This window comes from Halichoerus grypus, chromosome 1, assembly GCF_964656455.1.
Source record: "Halichoerus grypus chromosome 1, mHalGry1.hap1.1, whole genome shotgun sequence".
NCBI lineage: Eukaryota > Metazoa > Chordata > Mammalia > Carnivora > Phocidae > Halichoerus > Halichoerus grypus.
This window is the reverse complement of record NC_135712.1, coordinates 19,146,139-19,171,895: the sequence shown is the minus strand read 5'-3', so window position 1 is coordinate 19,171,895 and position 25,757 is coordinate 19,146,139. Positions and strand designations below refer to the sequence as shown.

The window sequence follows — 25,757 nt, the reverse complement described above, 5'->3', positions numbered from 1 at the left end:
TGTAGCAATGTTGATGCTGTTGGGAGCCACGATATTTCACATGAGAAAGAAGAGATGCAGGTGTAACATCAAAGTTAAGTAACACTGTGTGTGTACTTCAACATTTGAATTAGAAATATTAGTGAGAGGTAAGAGTTCATGATAAGTCTTGCTTTGTCCAAGAATGGTCACCAGCAGGGAGAGGGAGTCGACCTCTGCAAAGTTCTGTGACAACTGGCTCCACCCCGCTTCTTAAGGTGATCAATACTGGTCAAGCATGAAGTTTAAACCTCAGTAACTCCACCTGTATTAGCTTCCCTTACTGCTGTAAGAAATTCCCACAAACTTAATGGCTTAAAACAGCATAGATTTATTATTTTACAGTTTTGGAAGTTGGAATTCTAAAATGGGTCTGCAGAGCTGTGTTCCTTTTGGAGGCTCTAGTGGAAAATTTGTTTTCTTGCCTTTTCTGGCTTCTAGAAGCTGCCCATATTCCTTGGCTCATTCAAAACCAACAATGGCCAGTTGTGTCTTCTTCATACTGCATTACTCTGATATTAACTTTTTTGCTTCCCCCTTCCACATGTATATGACCCTTATGATCACATTGGGCCCACCTGAAGAACCCAGTATAATCTCTCTATTTTAAGATCAACTGATTAGCAAACTAAATTCCATCAACAACTTAAATTCTCACTCGCCATGTAACATAACATATTCATGGGTCCCAGGAATTGGAACAAGGACGTTTTTGAAAGAGTCATTATTCTGCCTACCAAATCACTCAGAACATGCCAGGAAAGAGGTTTATGCTTCCCCAACCACGAAGGGAAAAGTGGTGAATTTTGTCACTAGCTTGTTATATTGTACAGCTTCATAAGGTTGGGACCCCGGCCCCAACCACAGCAAAATGGCAAGTGCTTCCTTAATCATCATGCTTAACGCCTTCCAGCCCAAGGATCAAGGTCACTCTCCCAGAAGCTAGCATCTTGACCCATCAGGTTGCTGCGTACTGCCTCAGAGTGGGAATGGCAACAAGGAATTTTCACATCAGCTCCTGCATTTGTCCCCATGGATTTTCCCCAGTGAACACTAATCCAGCAGGTTTAGGGCTAGTAAGCTCTTTGATCCATGGAAACCAACTGCATCCTACTGTTTAAAGGGATCAATCATGGCCAACCACAATGTTGGACTCTGTTCTGTTAGATAATTTTCATGAGAGCAAATGAAAGCCCTTAACACTCAGAAAATTCAAGCAAAATTTTATTATAGAAGATAGTAATGCTGCAATGAAGAAGAGAAGAAGAACAAGGACAGAAAAACCCACAATGCATCCAGAACTCATATTCACACAACCTAGGGAGACAGGAGGAGCAGTAAAACTGAATGGGCAACCAACTGCAGCAAGAAGGGACACTTGCAGCTTCTCTCACTGGGATGAGACAAAAATGATCTTCCCCTTATGGTACTGGGCTTCCTATGCCTCCAAAAGCTTCCTAATTAGTTACACAGGTAGCTATTTCTAGAGCTAAATCTGCCTGTTGAGTAACAGATTTTTAAATTTTAGAATATGCAATATGCACAAAAATTAACTCAAAATGGATCACAGACCTAAATGTAAAATGCAAACCTATAAAACTCCTAGAAGATAACATAGGAAAAAACCTGGACGATCTTGAGTATGGCAAATGACTTTTTAGATATGACACCAAAGGCATAATCCATGAAAGAAATCACTGATAAGCTGAACTGTATTAAAATGAAAAACTTCTGCTCTGTAAAAGACAATATCAAGAGAATGGGAAGACAAGTCACAGATTAGGAGAAAATATTTGCAAAAGACATATCTGATGGAGACTGTGATTCACAATATACAAAGAACTATTAAAAATCAACAATAAGAAAATAAACAACCTGATTTAAAAATGGGCCACAGACCTTAACAAACACCTTGCCCAAGAAGATATACAGATGACAAGTAAGCATATGAAAAGATGCTTCACATCATATGTCATAAGGTAAAGGCAAATTAAAACAACAATGCGATACCACTACACACCCATTAGAATGGCCGAAATCCAGAATATTGACAACACCAAATGCTGGTGAGGATGTGCAGCAAAGCATATTCTCACTCATTGCTGGTGGAAATGCAAAATGTACAGCCACTTCAGAAGGCAGTTTGGCAGTTTTTTATAAAACTAAACATACTCTTACCATACAATCCAGAAATCATGCCCCTTGATATTAACCCAAAGGAGTTGAAAATTTACGTCCACACAAAAACCTGCACACAGATGTTTACAGCAACTTTAGTCATAATTGCCAAAAACTTGGAAACAACCAAGACATCCTTTGGTAGCCAAATGGATATACTGTAGTATATAGAGATAATAGAATATTATTCCCCAGTTGAACTATCAAGCCATTAAAAGACACTGGGGAATCTTAACTGCATATTACTAAGTGAACAAAGCCCATCTAAAAAGGCTATGATTCCAACTATCTGACAGTTACATGGAAAAGCCAAAACTATGGAGATAATACAATACACCACTCCAGCGGTGTCAGGAGTTGCATTGGTGGGGCAGGGATAAACAGGCAGAACACAGAGGAGTTTTAGGGCCATAAAAATACTCTGAATGATACTATAATGGCAGATACACGTCATTACACAGAACGTATACCCAAGAGTGAACTCTAAGATAACGTATAGGTTTGGGATGACCAAGATGTATCAGTGTAAGTGTATCAATTATAACAAATGTACCACTCTAGTGGGGAATGTTGATAATGGAGGAGGCCATGCATGTGTAGAGACACGGAGTATATGTGAAATCTCTGTACCTTCCTCTCAATTTTGCTATGACCCTAAATCTGCTCTTTAAAAAATGAAGCCCTAAAACAAAAGGAAAAAAAAAAAAAAAAGAATATGCAACTTGTCTGGATTCTCTTGTTCATCCTTGGACACTTTCTCAGTAGGTGCACGGTCCCAGGATATTTAACTCCCTGAAAGATATTAGTGTTTGCACACAATTTATTCCTCCCAAGATGCCAAAGTTGTTTAGAGATTAGTAATCTATATACACCTTTTCTCCATATGATATTGGATCTTCTGTTTTCTACACACTGACCCAATGGGAGTAGAACTTCTCAAATTCTTTTATATCATCTCTCAATTAGGATAATTTGTGAATGCTACTTCCTTGGCTCCACTTTTTCCCATTTCCTAAGGCCAGCACTGAAATCCTTATTAAATTATATTCAATTGTTCTTAAAACAGGCATGGAGGGGCACCTGAGTGCCACAGTAGGTTAAGCATCTGACTCTTGGTTTCAACTTAGGTCTTGATCTCGGGGTTGTGAGATCCAGCTCCATGCTCATCATGGAGTCTGCTTGAGATTCTCTCTCCCTCTGGCCCTCCCTCATCTCTCTCTGTCTCTATCTCTCTCTCTCTCTCAAATAAATAAATAAATCTTTTAAAAAAATCAGGCATGGAGATGCAGAAGAGTATGCAAAAGAGCCACTGGGAATATTTAAATAATATTTAAAATATAATTTTAATGTTAGAAACAAATCTCTGTAAAGAGACAACTGAGATTATTTTATTTATATAAAAATACAAAAGAGAGGGGTGCCTGGGTGGCTCAGTCGGTTAAGCGTCTGCCTTTGGCTCAGGTCATGATCCTGGGGTCCTGGGATCAGAGAGGGGAGCTTGCTTCTCCCCCTGCTTCTGCCTCTGCCTCTCTCTCTCTCTCTCTCTATCTCTCGCTCTCTCTCAATCTGTCTCTCATGAATAAATAAAATCTTTTAAAAAATGCAAAGAGAAAACCAAATATATTATCATAGTCAATGAGTGCTATGGACTAAACTGTGTCCTCCCCAAATTCATATGTTGAAGCCCTAACTTGCCACCAATGTGATTCTATTTGGAGATGAGGTTTTTAGGAGGAAATTAAGGTTAAATGAGGTCAGAAGAGTGGGATCCTAATCCAATAAGATTAGAGGCCTTATAAGAAGAGAAAGAGAGATCTCTCCATATGCACGCTCTCAGAAAAGGCTATGTGAGCACAGGGCAAGAAGGTGGCCGCTGTAAGCCGGGAAGAGAGTCCTCACCAGGAATTACATTGGCTGACACCTTGATCTGTACTTCCAAGCTTCCGGAACTGTGAGCAATAAATGTCTATGATTAAGCCCCCCGCTCTCTGGTACTTTGTTATGGCAGCCAGAGCTGACTAAAACAGGGAACAACATCAGCGTAGTACTGACTTCACAGCTGGTTCCAGGTGCCTGTTTATGCACCAGGGTCTTCCAGAAGAAACATAACACAAGAACAGACAGTGCTGGTACTCGAAGTCTCCCTGGACATTTCAGGGAGGAAGGGGGATAAAAAAAAAAAAGACAGTGGAGAGTGATTTACTAAGAGTGACTCATCAATTCACCAACTGAAGTTGAGAACGCTGAGCGAGGCCAGGGCAGATAAGAACGAGGCTGAGGTCAGATACGGATGAAGTGAGTGATGGGGGTGGTCAGAGGAATTTTCTTTATATGTGATGCTGGTAGACAGGGAAGCAGAATGATCCCTGCCAACACTGTTCATGAACCAAAATATTTTCAGAATCCCAGTTCAGTCCCGAGACCCTAACTCTTCCCTCGTTATAGAAAATATTTCCAACAGACTATGACAACCTGGCTTCCCAAAACATAAAAGAAGAAGAAGACATGAGCCTGGAGCAAAAGATCTTCACTCCAAAAAAGTTTAAACATTAAGATTATGAAAAAAGTTATCTATAAAAGACAGCATATATGCAAACAAAGGACCCTCATGAGACAATTGGTGCATACAAATGATTAAACAATTAGGGCACAGCTAATCAGAGCCAAAAACTCATTGCAATAAACACTACTGTCCTATTCAAGGATTTGACTTCACCCCCTGTGCTTTGGGAAGGGGTAAATGGGAAAGATAAAGTTGAAAGGTTAATTCTCTGTAATTCGTAAACTCCATCTCTTTGACAGAAAAATATTAAAAAAAAAAAAAAAAGGCCACTCCTTTATCCTCTGAAGGGAAAGGCACCGCAGTATTTGAGAGTGTCGCATAACACTCTCAACCAGTAACCCATTTACAGAGGAAATGTGGCGGAGAAAAACAGAAGAGTTCAGATTTGAGCTTCCAAGACGTTACAAACAGTGACAGGAATAAAAATTAAATTATAATAGAAAAAAAACTTCTGATGCTTTGTGTCTGAAAAATAAACACAAACACTATTTATTAAGTCTGAACAACTTATGGAGGCAACATTTTTAGCCTTGGGCATTAATTACGGTTGCGCCACTAATGGGGTCTAGAGGAAGCCAATTCAGTGCTCGCTTCGGCAGCACATATACTAGAGGAAGCCAATTCAACCCACTTCATCCCCAGGGAGAGAGCATCCACAAGTTCACAGAGTCATGCATTATCTCCATTTTATTGTCCAACAGAGTGAAGAATGAACTGAAACCTTGTGCTACATTAAATAAGCTGGCCAAGCCTGAAATGTGGGTCTGTTTCTTCACCCACCCTCTAAAAAGTATAATCCACTCTGAGAAATGTCCCTCTTACATTCAAGATGAGTTCAGCACTCAGCCACTAGGAAATATTTTTTTCTCCATGATTAATTTTTTAAGGAGAGAGACTGTAGACTGGTTCCTAACCATTCCCTGCGATTAGTGAGTTTTCTGCAGAATCTCATGAACTTACGGTGTTTTTAGCAAGACTTCATTAGTATGTAATTATGTCTGCTGCTACAATCTATTCATTGTTATCTACAATGAGTTATATCAACAAGTGCCACTCTTCTCTGGGAGGTCACTGGATTGATCTGTTCAGCCTCTGGTGGACCTGAGGAGTCCTGAGGAGGGCTAAGGACACCAACCAAACCAGCAACAACATCTGGATTCATTTGCTAGGGCTGCTCTAACAAAGTAACACAAACTGGGTGTCTTAAACAACAGATGCTTATTGCAAAGAAATGTATCTTTTCACGGGGAAGTTGGAGATCCAGGTGTTGGCAGGGTGGGTTCCTTCTGAGCCTTGTGAGGGAGGGATCTGGTCCAGTCCTCTGCCCTTGGCTTGTAGATGGCCATCTCTCTCTGTGTCTCTTCATATCATCTTCCCTCTATGTGTGTCTCATTCTCTACACACAGCACTTTTTTTTATAAGGACACCAGTGTTATTGTTATAGGAGCCCACCTTCAGACTGCACCTTAATTAATTACATCCACAATGACCCTATTCCCAAATAAGGTCACAATCTAAGGTACTGGGGGTTAGGTCTTCAATATTGAAATTTTGGGGGACACAATTCAACCCATAACAACATCCATGGGACAATACACGTGCCAGCAAATGACCTTTATTTTCTTAAGCTTTTCCTTGGAGCAAGCACTTTGTAAATCCATCATTTTATTAGCTGCCATAACAAAATACCATAGATGGGCGACTTAAACAACAAACATTGATTTTCTCACAGTTCTGGAGGCTGACAAGGCCAAGATCCAGGTCAAGCAGGATTCTGGTGAGAACTCTCTTCCTGGCTTGTAGGAGGCCCCTCTCCCACTGTGGACTCACATGATCTTTTTGTGCAAATGTGGACAGGACTCTGGGTCTCTTCCTCTTCTTATAAGGATGAAGCCCCACTCTTCAGACCTCATTTAACCCTGGTCACCTCCTCATAGGCCCTATTTCCTAATACAGTCACATTACAGGTTAGGGCTACAACATATGAATGAATGGCTGGGGGGGGGGGGTTGGAGAGGGAAGACACACAAGTCACTCCATAGCAATCCCCAATGGAAAATACTATTCTCCTCATTTTACACATGAGAAAACTGAAGCACAGGAAACTTAACCCCAGGTCCCACAGCCAGAACTACAATGAGATGCAAATTGGTTTGACTCCCAAAAACGATTTATCTGTCCACCATTACTGGGTGTCCCAAACTAGGACCTAATATGAGCAAAGGGAAATTTGGAAAGGCTTTGCTGGTGTCTATAACCAGCAGAGGGGTATGACCCACCCTGGTAAGGACCATGGTTCCTTTCCCCGCGGCCAACTGCACCATTCTGCTCCGGATCCCGGAGACGCGCATGGTGGAGCTAGAAGGCAGGGAGGCCGTACAATGGAGCAGTACACATGGGGAAGAGCTGGCTCTGAACCTCATCTCGGCTACTTACTAGGACTTAAAGCAAAGTGTCTGATCTCTCTGTGCCTCAGTGTCCTTCACATAAAGAGTTTCAGACCATGGCCTGGCACGTGGTAAATTTATAAATGCTTTATAAATGTTCCTTGTTATCATTATGGCCACATAAACCTTAAGAACAGAGGATTTTTTTAAAGATTTTATTTAATTATTTGAGAGAGAGGGAGAGCATGAGAGAGAGAGCATGAGGGGGGAAGGCAGAGGGAGAGGGAGAAGCAGGCTTCCCACTGAGCAGGGAGCCTGATGCCTGGTTGATCCCAGGACCCTGGGACCGTGACCTGAGCCCAAGGCAGGTGCTTAACTGACTGAGCCACCCAGGTGCCCCAAGAATAGAGAATTTTTAAATGCTCCCAGTTCCTAACCAACCCCGGCATTCTGTAAGTTAAGGACTATGCGCTCTGACATGTATTCAGAGGTTCCAGAAACGAATTTTCTGACATCCGCTTAATACAAACTCTTCTAAGATGTCTTCTGCCCTGGAGATGGAGACCCAACTATAAAAAAGTTGCTCTGGGATCCAGCAGTGATCCTGTCTTATCTAGGAAAAGGCATGAATCACAGGGTGATGAGGCTAAATCCACACCAGACCACCTCCTGCCTCTCCTTCACATTTCTTTCTTCTTCCTCAAGGTCTGATAGTTTATTACACCAAGGCTCAAGAATGAGTTACTCAACCAGTCTTGCAGTATATACGTGCCTTAGATCTATTTTATCCCTTTCAGTCCAGTGTGTCAAATGACCTGCTCCAGGAAAATGCCCCCCTTTCGGTAGGACGGGAGAGGTCAAGAGGAAGACGATGAAGTCAACACTGTAAAACACTGAAGTCTTGTATGCTCCAGGAAAACGTCCTGGAGGTGGGAAGGGGGCAGGGAAAGAATGTTGCTGAGGTCAAAATGAAAGATGATTCGAGCCCTGTATCCCAGCATCCCCAAGGGCAAACGTGGGCAATACGACTGTACTCAAGCCCCACGTATACCTCCCAAACCAAACTCTTGACTCTTAAAGGGTAAAGAGGGGAGGCGTCCCATGGAGGAGTCACTTGACCATTTCTTCCTCTGTTAGGGACCCTCTTGCCTCCGTGGATTCCGTGGAGGAGAACAAAAGTCTCCCACTTACTTCTCTGCGCCTCCCTCTTCTTTCTCCTGTGCAGGGATTTTGTAAAGACACCCCTGCCACCCAGTTGCAAAGAGTAGCAACTTCCCCTCCGGCTGACTGAGCGCTCATTTGAATGCGTTTCCTTTTCATTAAGAACAAAGGTTGGAGTCCGAGCCTGGCAGCGCGGGGGCAGGAAAGTACGCGGCGGGTGTCGAGCGAAAAAAACACACAGAGAGAATGACCCACGAGAAAGGGAAAGGGGAAAACACCAATCCTCGGGGCGCTGGGCTTTTTCGACTTTTCCTTTAAAAAGAAAAAAAGTTTTTCAAGCTGTAGGTTCCAAGAACAGGCAGGAGGGGGCCGAGGCGGGGGGTTTTACAGAACAGGCGGCCGGTCGGTTATGAGTCACAAGTGGGTTATAAAAGGGTCGCACGTTCGCTGGCGCGGGCTTCCTGTGCGCGGCCGGCCACGTCGGGCCGCCTGCAGCCTCGGGACCGGAGCAGACGCGAGCGCGGCGACAGCGGAGGCCGCCCGGGCCACCAGGTACGCCGACCCTGCCCCCGCCCTTCCGCACGGAGTCCGGCCGCCGGCGGCCCGCGGGTCCCACGGCCCCAGGGGCGGGGGCGGCGCGCACGTGGCCGCTGGGGGCCCGTCCGGGGGCTCAGTCCGCTGGCCCGGGCCGCGGAGGAGAGGCCGCTCGGGGTGGGAGCCCGGGGAGCGGGGGAGCGGGGGCGCGGGGGCGCGGGGACGGGAGGCTGGGAGGACCCGCACGCGGCTTCTGCGCCAAGTTCCCCTCGCGCGCGGAGGAGCTCCCCGGGACCTGGCCCTGGACGAGCTCAGCTAGTGGGGTGGCCGAGTGTGTGCGAAACACACTTGTGGGACAAGGGTAGAGCCAAAGGGACTGCCTTCAAAACACGTATTCTTTTTCTTTTCTTTTGAAAAGCAGCAACTAATAGACCTTAGTTTTCTAAAAGTTAGAATCCTAACTTACCAGATACCAAGGTCGTTTAATGGACGTGAGGCCAGAGCAGAACCTTCAATGAACTTTGGGATTTATTTGCCCCCGTAGTGCCAGGGTGCAGTTTCTTGGCAGAGCACATTGGCTAGCTTTCTTTATCCTCCTAAAACCCCTGTGGGCATCTATCCACATTTTACAGTTCCCAAGGGTGGGCCAGGTCTTTTGATTTTTATATCATCCTAAGCAGGCATATTAGGGTGAATATGAATCAAATTGAAGCTAGAATTACTGAAGCTGACGGCTCACAAAGATATAAATGAGAATCCAGTCTTTAAAAAGGAGGGAACTTGAGGCCCAGAGAGGTGAAGTTACTTCTTCAATACCACACAGCAGATCTAGGATTCCCCTATGATTTGAAGAGGCCAACAGTATCTAATGATGGTCATAATTTAATTTATATTTTGTGTCAAATAGATGAGGTTAAGTGGAGATAGACTTTTTACATAATGTTATGTAGATATTTCAAAGCCCAAGTCACTCATTATGTCCATTTATCCCCCTAAAGAAGTAGTGCCTCTTTTATATGGCTTTAACATAATGTATAATCTAAATGAACTAGGGCAGCCAAACTTTTAATAACCCTAGAACTGATCTTTTCAATGGGTATGTATATTTAATTGCTTATCTGTGTGAACAAGAATATACGCTAAAAAGTTGACAAGGCAATTTCCTGAGCATTGTCTCATTTGATGGTCATGATGATAGGAAATTGGCAGGGTAGGTGGTGTTATGCCCATTTTGCCCATGAGGACTTGTGGCTCACAGAATTTGTGTTTTCTCTGGTAAGGTCATTAGGTTCTTAGTGTAAAGCCTGCCTTCAGGCGCAGATGTGAGATGTGGGACGTTGGGAGGTGGGGGAAGACTCGGGACATTAAACTCTGTCAGTTCAGGCTCATTTCCATCAGACTTTGCTGCCTCCGTGATTTCGTCAGAGGACCCAAGTGCATTCAGTAATTACTTCTGCTGCAGGGCTACTCCGTAATGGCCTGTTATAACTGGGTTCCCCCACACGGCCGGTCAGCTCACCTTGACCACAGGACAGAGCTTCCTAACCACACAAATCAAGAAAGAGAAACATGAGCGCTGGCCGAGACCCGTTTCAAGGCAGAACCGTGGCGTTCTACTCTGTTTTTTACCTGACTAATCATATGTAAAAAGTATAACTTAGTGGCCTTTAAAAAATCAGAATCCTAAGTGCCACATTCCCTTCACGGGAAGGCCATCATAACGTTCTGTCTGTGCCAGACACGGGGCTGGACGCTGGAGAGGAGTCAGCAGGGACCAAACAAGGACAGCCCTGCCCTCACGAATCTTAAAATTCGGAGGAAAGGGCTAACAGTACATCACTCTACAAATTGGCATGTCAACTGCAGTGACATAAATACTTAAACTAGTTAGGATGTGCTGTGAATTTTGTCATTCTTTACTTTCCAATGGCCAACACAGAAAATTAATAACCTTCCTCTTTCTTCGTAGCTCATCAAATTAGTCTTCTGTGAATCAAAAAATCCACTCCCGAAAAGCCCCCTAGGTTTCAACTTTTGAAAAGTTTTTTTTTTATCAGCTATTTTATGTCATGACTAAGATCTGCCATTCAATATCAAGGAGGTTTTTAGAGTATTAGTTCTTAAGTCCCTTTTTTCCTACCTTAAATCTAATGGAAGCTGTGTATGCTTTGCTCAGAAATTTTAAGAAGAGAAAATACACCCATCCTCACACACAATTTTGCATTCATGTTAGTGGGCTCCAGGCTTCCTTGAATCTCAGCCATGACCTCTCTTGGGGTAGACTTTCATAATCCCTATTCTAAGCCTAGTAGAAGTAAATAGTTTGAATGATGGAGAGTGGTGTGTGGAGACTCTACCTCGCACCTAGACAGAACACCTCTGTCCTTGACTAGTTGGCGTCTCTACATTTTTATGAGTCACCGGCTGTGAATCATAGCTGAAGCTATTGATTTTAATAGCTTTACTGCTTTGGTGGTAGGCCTGCAACCCACCGCACAAAAGCCTGGCATTATGGGAAGGGCATCAGCCTGAGAACCATGGTAGGATTCTCGTCCCACCTCTGTGCAAATTTCTGTGCCTCATTCTTCTCATCTCTAAAATGGGTGGCTGGGCCTGAGTCATTTCTAAAGTCCCTTAAACTGATGAAGAAATTCTGTGATTCCAGCATGACTACCACCTCACTTCACTTTCATAGATCTTCTAAGGCACAGCTGGACTCAGTGAATTCATATCCTCTCTGTCCAAAGAGAGTCAGAGTAAGTAAGTACCAGGATCATTGACTGGAGAATGTATGGTTGTCTTTCACTGATCTTACTGACTTCAAAGCTATCACAAATTGGCTGAAATTGGACAGAGTAAGAAAATTGTGAAACCCTTTTTTGAGGAGAAATGTTAAAATTTTAAAAGCCTCTCTTTATCCCACCTTTGCGCTGACTCCATCTTTCTTAAATGTATTACCTTTATCTCAGTCTCTTAAGGAAAACAACACTTTTAATTTGATGACTGCTGTGTAATTCTCACCCACCATGAAACACCGAAGCCCTGTCCATCAGTCTTGTCTTTGGGTTTGCAGTAGTCAGGGCCAAAAGCACACTTATCCTCAAAGTAACACGTCGCACGTCTGAGCAGTTCAGCATCCTCACTCACACAACTCTCAGCAATATGGAAGAACCATGAACCAAAGAGCATAGTTCCCACCCCTACACACGATGACATACTAGCCAGAAAAAGAGACTTCACATCAGTCAAGTGGTATGGTTTAAGGCAGACTGTGCCAATTTGGTACCAATTCAGTACCCAGTTCTGAAAAACAACATCCACATGTGGGCAGATGGGAGTTAAGGCAAAGGCAGAAAGATCAGCGAAGAATATCAAACAGCTGATTTAATGAAATTGTGGGGCTGGTGTTTGGGTAAGGCGAAATGACATACGACGATGACATTTGTGTAATTCTCCATAATGAGAATGTTCTATACCCAGTGGAAGTCCCTGGCTGTCCTGACCAGATGCAGTGTTCCTTTATGTTGCTCACCACCATCGGGCCAGCAGAGTGATTCAGAGCGTGGACGCTGGAGCCAGACTGCTCGAGTTTGTCTTCTAGCAGGACCCCTGCCTACCCACTCTCCAACCTGGGGCAAACGACTGCCCCAGCCTGAGCCTCAGGGCCACCAGGGATCAGTGGGGAAGATGATAAAACTCATTCCCAAGGCCATTCTGAGGAATAAGAAGTCAAACTCCTGTCTGGCCCAGAGACCCATATAAGTGTTTGCAATTAGTTTGTATGCATGGGTGATCTTGCATATTTCAAGAAACCAATTTGGAAAGTGAGATACAAAGATGATTTGAGAAAGTAAAGGGTATAGGTACAAAATGGTCTCTAGAAGTTCTGGACAAGGTAAACACTTGTTTGGTCGTAATGAGTTTTTAAGAGTTTCATAACACATGTTTTTTTTCCTCCTCAACCCAAAGAAAAACTAATAAGACACTTCAGAAAATTCCTAAGGAAACATTTTGATGTACCTTTATGATTCGGAGATTAGGACACCGAAGAATTATTTTCACTTGACTTGTATGTGTTTGTTGATAACCTCTAATTTACAGAATGGTTCAGTCACACAGTTGTAAATGTATCTTGGACTTTTCAAATGACAGGTGCAACAGGTGGTAGCTGGACAGGTACCTTCACGTCCTCCGCAGGGATTCATGACTGATGCCACGAGTACCGCGGCTAACATCCACTGAGCCTTGATTATGAGCATAGCACCCACCCTCAGTGTTTCACCTTCATTGTGTCATTTCATCTTCACAGCGACCTTCTGAGTAAGTTCTAGCACTGTCTCCAATTTTAAAGAAGCAACTAAGACTTAGAGAGTTTAGTTAAATTGCCAAATGTCACACAGCTAGGAACACTGCTGGGGTCAAGAATGGAACCCAGGCAGGTTGAAAACAACAGAGCAGGAACACTCCGAGACCTTCCACTTAGACTCACAGCATTTGTCACATCTGCCTTCTTTCTCTCCGTCCCTATCCATCTGTCTGCCTCTCTAGGTCGATGTCTGTATCACCTCTGACATCTCACCTCTAAATGATTGGACACATAGCACCTAAGAATAAGAGCACACTCCTCCACGATGAAATGAAAACACGTATTATGACATCCAAGGGTGGTTTTAAAAAACAAGAACCTAATTTTTACCCATAACTTCAGATGACTATTTCTGGTAGTATTCTCCAGCTTTATCCTACAATGATCATACTTTGTGGAATGAGATCCAAGCCTGGAATCCCCTAAATGTAAGCAGTCCATTACTAATGTGGAATAGCACCAGACCTCAGTGATGTATTTCCACATTTATAAGCATCTATGACACTAATTCTCCAAAAATCTGCATATTAGTTCAATGCCCCTGAACTGCTCCAGTGCCAGAGCCAAGCCAGTTGTGTAGACAGAAATGCCTTGGAAGTACCTCAAGGGTTTACTCACAGCATTTACCGAGTGTCAGTTGTGTAGCAAGCACTGAGGTGGGACCCAGTCTCTGCCCTCACATACACCGCAGCCCCGGGGAAGAGACAAGAGAAAATCACAGCATGGTGTCAAGGCAGCTGTGACCGAAGTCAGAGCCAGGACTTGGGGGAGGCAGAGCGAGGGGGTCACACCAGGAGCTGAAGAGAGCCCCGCCTCCAGGAGTTTGCTGTCTGTGAGAGACAGAAATAAGGCAAGGTGAGCAAGTCCATATCTGAGGAGCAATTTCAGTAGGTAGACAGTGCCTGAGTGTACATAGGACATTACATCTAGAGACGACATCTCGAGGAGCACCAAACACGACCCTCATTTGGCGTGTTTAAGACACGGAGTAGAACGCTGTGGAGATGTAAGTAATAAACGGTAGAGTGTTTGCCTTGTTAACAGGGTATTCCCATACATCGTAAGAAAACTTTTAAGCAGGCAAAACCAAACCTTTTGTTCCCAGAACTTGCTCAGTTTGTCTGACATAGTTCCCAGTACACAAATTCATCCTTGTTTGGGGCCATGATGGTGTGTAGAAATAAAGAAATGGAAACTGTGGCTTGTAGAAATAGAAAAGAGGACTTTTCCTAGGATGCCAGACATACGGGCCCCAGCACATGTAATGGACAAACAGGTTAGCCATTGTGGAGTTCAAAAGGAGGCATTGTGCTGAAATTCCATGTTGAGAATAAACACTGTGAACTCAAGTGGAGGAGGAGGAGGTGGTCTCTAGAAAAGGTAACTCTTCAAAGGATGACAGAGCACTCCAGAGTTGATAACTGCCATCATGTTTCCTTTTTCCCTCGGGGAGTTGGGGATGGGGGCGTGAGAAGGATATTGAAAATAAATTATAAACCAAAAAAAAGAAAATTATGATCACAATTCCCTTATGGAAATATAATATTAAAAAGTTTAAGTCGTTAGGCATGCGGAAAACCTGAGAACTTATGAAAGAAGAGTGAATGGCCATGATTTAGAGCAAAAGAGTGCATCTCCCCCCTGAGCTCTCTCCTTCCTGCCCTTGTTTTTATCCATGTTTGTTTGATAACATTTTCCCCAAGTTTGGGGCTGGCAGCTGAGCTGGTGTGAGGTTGGGGTGTTGAGGAAGGCCCCCCCACTCCGTGACACGCTGGTTCAGGATGGGGGGCTGGACTCAGGCTGGCTCTGGCCCTCCTTCTGGCTCTGGGGGCAAATACTTCTAACCTGTTTTTTCCCACATTCTTATCTGAAAAGTGAAGGTGTTAATCACTGTCTGCAGTAGATCTATTGGGAAGGCCGCTTAGCTTGTACATAAGATCCACAAGTGGTTTCAGTAAAAACTTCCTGGTTTTAAAAGTGGGAAAAGCAGAATAAGCCTCTATGGTCCAGATTCTTTCTCGTTTGTACATTCACAGTTAAGCGGCCGCTCAATATGATGTTTCCATAGTGATCCTGTGAATTCCACATTGGCTTTTTTCTGAGACAGTTCAGAAGTATGTCACACTTAGTTTTATGTGTTATTATCATTACTGGCATATATTTTTAAAAATATTCATTTTCTGTATTTCAAAATACGGAAGGGTATGTTGTATTAAAGCTGTCTCATGTGCAAACCAGTCTTTTCAACAGGAGCTCTTAATTTAGAAATAGTCGGTATTTTCATTAAAGAATTCCTAATTAGAGCTATCAAAGGATGTTAGATTTTTGTGAAAGTAGATGACATAGAGAGTTGATCATTTTTTCCCCAGCAATGGCCTATACAGGGAATTTTTCTTAAATATAAGAAAAAAGTTAATGATATAAAAAGTAATCTTACCATTCACCAAGAGGTCAGGATATGGGTGACTGACAGAACAATCCATTTTACTTTTAGAAGATGCATTTGTGTGCTTTTGAAGACATGATCCCAGTTACTTACCATCTCAGTCAACCCCTTTTTACTGTTGGAACTCGGGTGAATTCAAGAGAAACATAATATTCTTTGCCCCATTTCCTGACAGCACAGAAGTTGACTTAGCTTTAAAATCAGTTACTGACAGGGCACCTGGGTGGCTCAATCGTTAAGCGTCTGCCTTCAGCTCGGGTCATGATCCCGGAGTCCTGGGATAGAGCCCCAAGTTGGGCTCCCTGCTCAGCGGGGAGCCTGCTTCTCCCTCTCCCTCTGCCCTTCCCCCTGCTGGTGCGCGCTCGCTCCCTCTCTCTCTCTCTCTCTCTCTCTCTCGCTCTATCTCAAATAAATCTTAAAAATCAGCTACTGAGATGTGACACAGAATAATCATATTCTACAGAAAACGTGATAAAAAAATTCACACAAATAAACAGTTTAAAAACCAGTCACTTGAATATTTCTTTTTGTCACAATACTAAAGGTCTTTATGAAGAATTACTGAGAGAATACACTTTTTAGGAGATTTTAGACCATGTAGGAAGTTCAAACACAGAGGACTGAACTAAAACTCAGGTGATACTATTTTAAATAATCTGTGACTGTTCTAGGCTGGACATGGAAAGGATGAGCTCTTGAAATATTTGGAGTATATTCTCATCTCTCCTCTAAATCATTCTTTATCCCCATTAAAACTTTCCCACCTTGAGTCCTCTCTCCTCACTCCTTTATCTCTGCTTTCAAAGATGAGTAGCTAACTAACCTACTAAGTCAAAGTCAAAGTGCCAATGGGAGGGGCTTCAACTCAACCTTTTCCTCCCTCTCCAGATACCTTCTTTCCATTTCAACAACAGCTCACCTAAACCTTACCTACCACCTTGCTTCTCCCACCGAAAGAAGATGGTTCTAGTGGTGAGAAATTCAGACTAAGTGGAAGGTTAGGGAAGCACTAGCAGATGTAGAATTTTTAGAGGGGCAGGTCTTTGAGAAATCATGTCTGCAGCCACCTTCATCTTTTGACCTTAGGTCAAAATAGTAATCAAGAAAATTGTCATTCCAAAGATTAACCATGACAGGTCCAGATTTTCTCAGGATCTTGATCTTCACATACCTGCCTTAATCTTCACTGCTTACTTTCATGACCTGAGCCAAAACAGCAACTTCAGAATATAGGGAATCAGAGTAACTTCCGTTGGGAACACCAGATAATGCTTCCTTAGGCAATCAGTCACTAGTCGCTTTGAGTGATTGGATCCAAATAGGGATCAACATTGAATTCCATTTTAATGATTATGGTTTTGACTGGTATATAAGAAAATTAAATAAATGTAGGGAATACTTAAAAGAAATTATCTGAACTTAACCATTTTAATTTTCAAAAGCATAATTACTTTTCACCCATTAAAATGGCTTTGGATGAGAATTTGTACTGCTACATCAATATAGGATCGTGCCTTTCAGCAGAAATTCACGTACATTCACTTTGTAACAACAAATTAATAGTTTCCAAGTATTTGCACGTTTCAGGATGAAAAAACTCATGATGGCTTAGTTATGAGATTCAACCACTGTGACTTTTGTAAAAGAAAATGTTACGGCATGCAGTTCTTTTGGTATGCAAATATTAAGTAGTTGATGCTAGGAGTAAGAAAAATGGGAAAATATAGAGACATATAAAATTGTGGAAGGATATAACTTATGATTCATTATGAAAAGAGATCCTTAGTGACAAACTTAGGACATATTCTGTTCTGGATATATAGCTGATACCATCTTTCCTGGCAAATCAGTAAGGTAAGAATTAAAGGATTGGGGTACTTGGCTGGCTCAGTTGGTAGAGCATGCAACTCTTGATCTTGGCATTGTGACTTTGAGCCCCACGTTGGGTGCAGAGCTTACTTTAAGAAAGAAAAAAAAAGTTATTCTTTAGAAAAGCTTAATTTGAGGAAAATTTTCCCAGAATGCTCCTTTCAGTCTCCTTTCAGTTCTTACTACCAGAGGAAAAGTAGTCCTGCCATATGATGAAAGGTACCTGGTAGTCTTATTTATCTAGTATATATCTAGGGCTTCATCTTGGCAGATTTTTATCCAAGGTGAGAACGGGTGGTTTTGATGCTCGATTACTTTGAAGCACTAACCTGGAACCTATCTTCAGCTATTGAAAAGAATTGTGCAATAGGTAAAGCTTATCTTGACAGTGGATGTGAGCCTAAAAGTATTGTGGAGTGAGGGGCTTTGAAGCAGGTCTTCAGAACCACTCTCGTCAAGACTCCTGTTCTAATTTATATTGTGTGATCTAGAGAAATTTCTCTTGTATTGCCAAACATTGCAAATTATGCTCGTCACGTTCTTATCAAATGCTTAGCAGCTATTGACTGTTGATTGCTGGGTCTAGAATTGTGTCCAATTCGTCCCTTGCCACCCTACCAGTGGGGTGGCTGTATTCATCCCTCACTGCTTCATGACAGCATCTTCTGCCCAGTGTCTTGGCTCTTAGCCCAGCCTTTGTTGTCTGTGATCACTAGTTTCTGCTCAGACGCATAGCAATTCTGTTGTTGGTTAACTTGGTTGACAAGCCTAGTTAAAAACACTGAAAGTGAGCTCAACTTCAACACTCATGGGCCTTCTGGCCAATCTAATGTCTACAAGTCTACTGAATATACTTCTTAAAAAGCTATTCTAGGATATTTTCTCCTTCCTTCTGTTTATTGGGGTTTTTTTCATCTCTCATTATGTTTTTAATGAGATTTAAGATTGTGTAGTAGAGTCAGACAAACTGCTCATTCTCTGCACTTTTAGGAATTCATCATGCCTGAGAAGTTTATCCAAATACATGGTACCACAGTTTCTCTTTGAGCACTGAGGTCAAAAGAGGACCTGCATGATGCTTTTCATTTCAGCATACCTTCAGAGTTTGAGCTAATAAGACAAAGCTGTTAGAATGTTTAGTATATAGCACATTGTAAAAAACATTTGTCACTTTTCTGAGCACTCCAATCAGGCAATTTGTGAAAAAAGATGAAAGACAAAAAAATCCAATTACTATACTAAATGTATTTTTTTAATACTTGTATTCAGATGTCATCTTTAAAGAACAGGAGAAAAATGTATGGGTAGAATAGCAGGCAAATAATTTACTTTCAATACGAATTAGACATAGCTCTTTAAAAAAGGGTTGAATTATATTGGTTGGGGAGGAACCAGCATAAGGATATTAATATATATGGAGTATTTACTATATCTAAGGCACTGTGGCTAGGGGGAAAAAGTTATTTTTACAATCTTTATTGAGTGAAAAATCTGTAAAAGGTATTAAAATCCTCAACTGACATCATTTAATTCAAAGCTCTTCATCTTTAAGTTAATTCATCTCAAAAAACAGCAAAGGTAAGAAAAAAATTACTATCAGTAAGAATGATATATTTCCTTGGTTTGGAAATTTCCAAACCACGGTATTCTGCCCTGTCAAAATACGTTCATTGGGGAATTTTTAAGTTTATAATTTCTTTTGAACTTAATCACAGTTTTACATCTAGCTGGTTTCATGATTAAATAAAAGAGAAGGTGATTCCCCTCTTGTACTGAGGAGACCACATACTTGAATGGTACTCTAACTTCTAGGTTCTGCTATAGTAACACTGAAACCAGAAGCTTGTGGGAGAAATGTCACTTTATCTGAGATACTAAAATCAGACTGTAACAGGAAGTAGCAAATTCATCTTTTTCTTTTTTCTTAATCCACTCCTTGCTGAAGACAAGAAGTTTGAGAAACATCACTTTTTAAGTCATACTTCCTTTATGTAGATCAAAACCAAAGCCACTGGGTGGTGCTTTCCCCACAGGAATCTCTAAAGAGCAGATGGGGCCATTTAATGGTGGATTCATTTATAGGAGAGACCCCCATTGTGTGTACCATACCTCTTGAAAAAAAAATAAAGGTAAAGACTCAACTGTATACTACAGAATAAAAAATCTAGCCCAAATTTGACCTTTATAAACCAGGTGAATTCAGGTTTAATTTTCACAAATCCTAAAACACTATTTTGAATTATTTTGGCCTTTTACTTAAATGATCTAGTTCCCAGGTAAAACGTAAATCAAAAAAGATAGCACTGTCAGAACTCAAGATCGCCTCTTTACATTTTAGCATGTGGCAACTTTGAAGACTTGTTTTGGTTTTGTTTTAAAAGAAGACGATACATATACATAAATAATTCAGAATTTAAAATGTAAATTTAAAAATAGTCCTCAGATACACTTAAAGGTAAAAATGTCTTTTAATCGCCAGTTTCTCTACCCTTTTCAACAAATCACTTCCCGGGATTTAATGAGCTCACGCTCTCCCTTAAGAGGAAAATAAAGACTGTTTTTGCTTTCAGATTTATATTCCCTCACTCCAGCTTTATGACTGCCTGTGCACACACAACCATCTCTCTCTCTCTTGCAGGTGGCGCAGACCAGGAAGGGGAAATCTGTGGTTTAAATTCTTTATGCCTCATCCTCTGAATGCTGGAGGCTTGCTGTAGGCTGTATGCTGTTAATGCTAATCGTGATAGGGGTTTTTACCTCCGACTGACTCCTACATGTTAGCATTAACAGGGTATGATGCCTGTTACTAGCATTCACTGGAACAAATTGCTGCCATGGGAGGATGACAAAGAAGAATCAGTCACCCTGCTGGATAAACTTAAGACTTCAGGCTTTATTATTTTTGTTAATCATAATCTGGTCACCGAGATGTTCCGCCTTCAGTTTTTAAGAGAGTAAGGTCATTCGAAAGATTTATCAGCAGCATTCTGAATGCAGACACTTTTACGCGAATCTTCAAGCCCACATCTTTGTTTGGATCTTTAGTGGAAAACGTATTTGCGTCGTTTTTGATTCAAAGTTATGGTGTGTTCATTGTTACTGTTCAGAAGCACTTTTCATAACTCAACTGAAAGAAATATGGACTAAACACATTCTGAAATAAATTTCTAGAATATCTTCATAGTTAAAAATTAGAAGGACCCTCCAGTTACATCAAGGATGGTCCGGCAACAGTTTTAAACAGATTTACAAATTGGCATGTTTTTTCCTTCGTTTTACAGTTTTCTATTCAGACAACTTTAGTTTGAAGTTAGCACTTTTATCTGAATCTTAAGGGGGAATTATAAGGCTATAACAATGAGTGTTTTTTAGAAATGAAATATTTTTACCCATTAGCATGGTAAATGATGTCCGAGAGATAACCCCTCCCTTTTCCCTACAAGATACAAAGGCTTAATAAAAAAATTTCATATTTGAAATTAAGTCCCAAATCTAGGCTCAAGTTTAATAGCTTGGCCACATAATTATGTCATGGGGGTCAAAGAATCCACTTTTCCTCTCAAAGCCTGTGTCTTCATCCACAAGATGGGGCTAATACTTCACAAGGTCGGTGTCAGGTTTATGTGAAATAGAACTATTTTGTAAAATAGAAAGTTACATTAATGTTATAGTAAAATTCATCCAAGAACTAGCACACCCCCCCCCCACTTTGTTAGAGAAAAGCTAATGATTTGATTTACAGAATTGTTCAGGTTTGGATTTCTCTGCAGTTTTTTTTTTCCATAATTGACTATATCATTTACAAATAAATAGTTAATTGTAATTGTTGGCATATTTAGTGTATACTTGTATTAGCAACTCTTCTCAACATTTTGTCAGTTACGCACTGTAACCAAATAAACCTCTTTTAGTCACTTAGTTGATTTAAAATAATTTGTTATGGCCTTTTTTCTTTTGCAAAGTACAAACTGTAATTTCAGAAGTCATTTATGCAAAAAACAAGCCAAAAAAAGACAATGGGAAGAAACTATGAGAATACCAGGGGGAACGTCCTGACCCTCAGGACATGGTATTCTCATCTCAGGGCATCCCCTCGGCCTGGCCCACATTTGTGTTCAAGTTGTGTGTGCTGCCAAGACAAATTTCTCCTCTTAACACTTGAAATGAACATTTGGCTCCGAGGAGCCCCAAAGTAGGCACATCACATTGAAGGGAGTTTCTTCAGACTATGCATTTTATCTGCACTGCTCATCTCTAAGAGGAGTCCTTGTTTTGAGTCCCAATTCTCCAAAACCCTGCTTGCTGCCTACAGTCAGAATGTTAGGCCTGGAGTAGACTGATCTAGTATTACCTTCCTGCTGTTATAAGGAAAAGCTATGAACATCAAAAAGCTTAAGAAAAACTCTGCCATGAGGGGCACCTGGGTGGCTCAGTCGGTGAAGCATCCCACTCTTGGTTTTGGTTCCAGTCATGATCTCAGGGTCCTGGTATCCAGTCCCACGTCAGGCTTGTGCTCAGCGCAGAGTCCGCTGGAGACTGTCTCTCTCTCTCTCCCACTGCCCCTCCCCCTGCTCGCGCTCTCTAAGTAAATAAAATCTTAAAAAAAGAAAAGAAAAACCGTGCTGTGAAATGCTTTATTTGAAGAGCGCTAGAGTACATGAAACTTGGGTGAGTTCCTTAATCTCTGTAAGCCTCAATTTTCTCACCAGTGAAATGATGAATCTATTTCAGAAGGACGGTTAGCTCGAGTGAAATAGTGCGTGTAAAGAGCACTATTATGCATTACGTGTTAAATGAACGCTGGCTTTAACACTTCTAGATTTCAGTTATTAAATCAAATGGGCTCCCGTAGCACATCTCCCCGAGGGTGCATTAGCTCCAACCTAGCCATAATCCCATGGTGACAACCCGGAAAAGTGAGATCTTCCAGGGGCACTGGGTTTTCTCTGATGCCCAGCTCTCATAGGCTCCTAGCTCCTGATCTCTCCATCTTAGATGGAGCCTTCCTGACCGATAGGCTCAGCCGTGCCAAAAATTCTAGGCGTAAGATTGGGTGTGTGTTTAGGTTGGAGAAAGCGGTAAAGTAGCAAGGAAGTGCATGTGTGTTTTGAAGTGAAAAACTCAGGGTGGCTGAAGTGAAAGTGGGTGATGTGGCAGATGGAGAAGGTAAAAGGAACCCGATTTTGTACACAGAAGGCTGAACTGAGTGAAGCATGACATCATGCAGGACATGGTTTCTTTAAAAAAAAAAAAAACAGAAAACACAACACTTGAATATTAAGAGGGTTGCCTAGGATCTGACCCACTTCCCTAGAAACTTGCTGAATTAGAGACTTCACTCTCAGCAGTAAGACTGAGTAGCTAAAAAAAAAAAAACAGAATTGCGGGGGAGAAGAAATGAAGTCAGGGGATTGAAGAATATAGAGAAAACATGGAGTATTAGAATTTTTTCAAAAATAAAGAGATGACCAGTACTTTGATTAAAGGAAGTGGGGAAAACTTCTGAAGAAGTAAAAGAGCTTGAAGAAAATTAATAAGAAGTCTGTAAATGGGAAGCACTCAAAAGAAGTTGACTCATTAGGTGGTTTTCAGGTAATATTGACTAGGAAACAGTGAAATCAACAGTAAAACTTGCACATAAGTGTTCAGCTTTCCACTTTGGACTTCAAATTCTTTCCTGGCAGTAAGGATAAGGAAATAATGTACATATAGAGGGTTTGGGTTTTTCTGCTACTATTATAACAGATCTAAGTGTTCACCTGCTTAACACATATATTCCTAACTGCTCGAGTAATGATTTGTTTTAGATAGATTTCTCAAATGCCACTCTTCAGCGCTTCTTCGCAGGACTCAGGAATTTCCCAGGTCCCTGGCTCTAAAACACTGCATCGTAATTTGCTGTGGTGTGTAAACGACTGCACTAGAAAAGGTGTATCCTTGAGGGCCAAGCCACCTCTTGCAGATTTCCATCTTACGCAAATGTTTACTGACTTAATCATACCATTATTATTCCAAGTTCAATTGTCAAAACAACTTAAGTTTAAATATAGTGAACATTTCACTCTATACCCATAGGCTCAAAGAGGTGATTTTTAGTAAATAAAAGGTCATTACAGCAAACAAATGACTGAAAAATTCTACATATAACTGAAGAGCTAGGGCAGTGATTCTTACTTTGGAAATGGGTCAAGGTGCAGGCTCCCAGGCTGCCACCACAGAGCTTCTGATTCTGTCATGGAGCTCAGGAAATTGCCTTTTTACCAGGCTAACTGAGTGATCCAGATGCAAACAGTTCATAAACCAACTCTGAGAAACAGTGGCTTATACCCTGCGCTACTGCTGATACGGCAACTAGGAATGGCGCCCAGCAGAAATCCTGCAACATACAGATGCAATTCTGTGTACTGTTCACACACAGTTTATTCTGTGTAATGAGAGGTTCTGCCACGTGGGTGGAGTGATGAGTTGCCCGATCCTTGATCTCTTTGGGAGATAAGCAGCCATTAAATTTCAGGTCCCATTATCCCTTCCCACCAAAAGCATCAACGACCTTGGACTAGCCATGCCCAAACTCTCAGCTGCTGCTTAGAGCAGTCATTAGGGAAGGTCAGTGAAGGGATCAGGTCCCAGTTCCTGCCTGGGAAAGAGTGGGTTGGCGAACGAAACAACCACAAGATGTCACCGCCATCTTAACTCACTCTGCGCTGCCAAAGCTTCACCAGTCAGGATGTTCAGTCTTCACTGAGGAAAATCCTACCCTTTCCCAAATGCTGACAGCTCAACGATTTCAGATCCTTTAGCCTGTGCCTAGAACATAGGAAAAGAGCGCGGGAAAGGGTTGCACCCAGAGTGACCTTTCTCCTCTGGTCTCCCAAAGTACAGTTTGTGGCTCTCCTGTAAAAGTGCTTCACGCTGTGCCCCACATTTGTTACTTGCATACATGTTGTCCTCTCTTCTAGATCATGAGCTCCTGTAGGAAAGAAATACCATTTTATACTTCCCTGTATCCCACTCAGCTCAGGGCCTTGCTCACAGCTGCTTGAGTGGAATGGGGAAATGTGTCCAAGTCTTCAGTGATTTGGAAACACAGCCTGTTCTGATGTCAGAGACTGTCTGTAACTGGCGTATGTGTATGTCTGGACTAGAGGGACTGTTTTTCAAGTTGACCTGTATGCTCGTTACAGACAGCTCAAGCAGCAATTTGGCTTTTCCTAAGTTTTGCATATCAAGAAGGCCATCTCCATATTCACTTTAATAAATTCCATTATTGAAAAAATATATATGAAAAATACATATGAAAATGTGTCCTTTTATTTTATTTTTTTTTAAGATTTTATTTATTTATTTGACAGAGAGAGACAGAGCGAGAGAGGGAACACAAGCAGGGGGAGTGGGAGAGGGAGAAGCAGGCTTCCCACTGAGCAGGGAGCCCGATGGGCTCGATCCCAGGACCCTGGGATCATGACCTGAGCCGAAGGCAGACGCTTAACAACTGAGCCACCCAGGCACCCCAAAAATGTGTCCTTTTAATCTCTACAGTCAGGCTTGACAATAACACCCAACTTGGAGATCCCTTAGAAATAATATTGTAGTAGTAACCTCTCCTAAAACTTTTCCCTATTTTCCCTTTCTTTCAACATATGAAACCATGTATGAAACCTTAAATCTGCTCATTGGATAAATTTATCTTTAAGAGGATGTTATCTATACTATCAAAAGTTAAAATGCACGTAATCTTTGATCAACAGGATCACCTATAAGAATTTATATTTCAGGGGCACCTGGGTGGCTCAGTCAGTTAAGTGGTGGACTCTTGGTTTCGGCTCAGTCATGATCTCAGGGTTGTGGGATCGAGCCCCACGATAGGCTCCATGCTCAGCACAGAGTCTGCTTGCCCCTCTCCCTCTGCTCTTCCCCCTACTTGTTCTCTCTCTCAAATAAATAAACAAAATCTTTAAAAATAATAAATAAAATAGGGGTGCCTGGGTGGTGCAGTTGGTTAAGCACCCGACTCTTGGTTTCAGCTCGCATCACGATCTCATGGTTGTGCAATCAAGCCCAGTGTCTAGCTCCTTACTCAGCACAGGGTCCACTTGAGATTCTCTCTCTCCCTCTGCCTCTCCCACTCATGCTCTCTCTCTCTGAAATTAATAAATAAATCTTTAAAATAAATTTTTTAAAATTTATATTATAGATCTACAAGCACATGTGTACAATCATATATACAAGTTACTA

The 25,757-nt window shown here is 41.9% G+C and overlaps 1 long non-coding RNA gene across 2 annotated transcripts; it reads left to right on the top strand.

The window, feature by feature from the left end:
• Positions 1–8,489: 8,489 nt before the first annotated feature.
• On the top strand, positions 8,490–21,455 carry LOC118537745 (uncharacterized). 2 transcript variants are annotated; one of them, XR_013441874.1, is made up of 4 exons: positions 8,490–8,859; positions 11,507–11,597; positions 12,994–13,161; positions 20,161–21,455. It is a non-coding gene; the product is annotated as an uncharacterized LOC118537745 (long non-coding RNA). The 2 variants fall into 2 exon arrangements; XR_013441870.1 differs by having other exon boundaries at positions 11,507–11,601.
• The last annotated feature ends 4,302 nt before the right edge of the window (positions 21,456–25,757 follow it).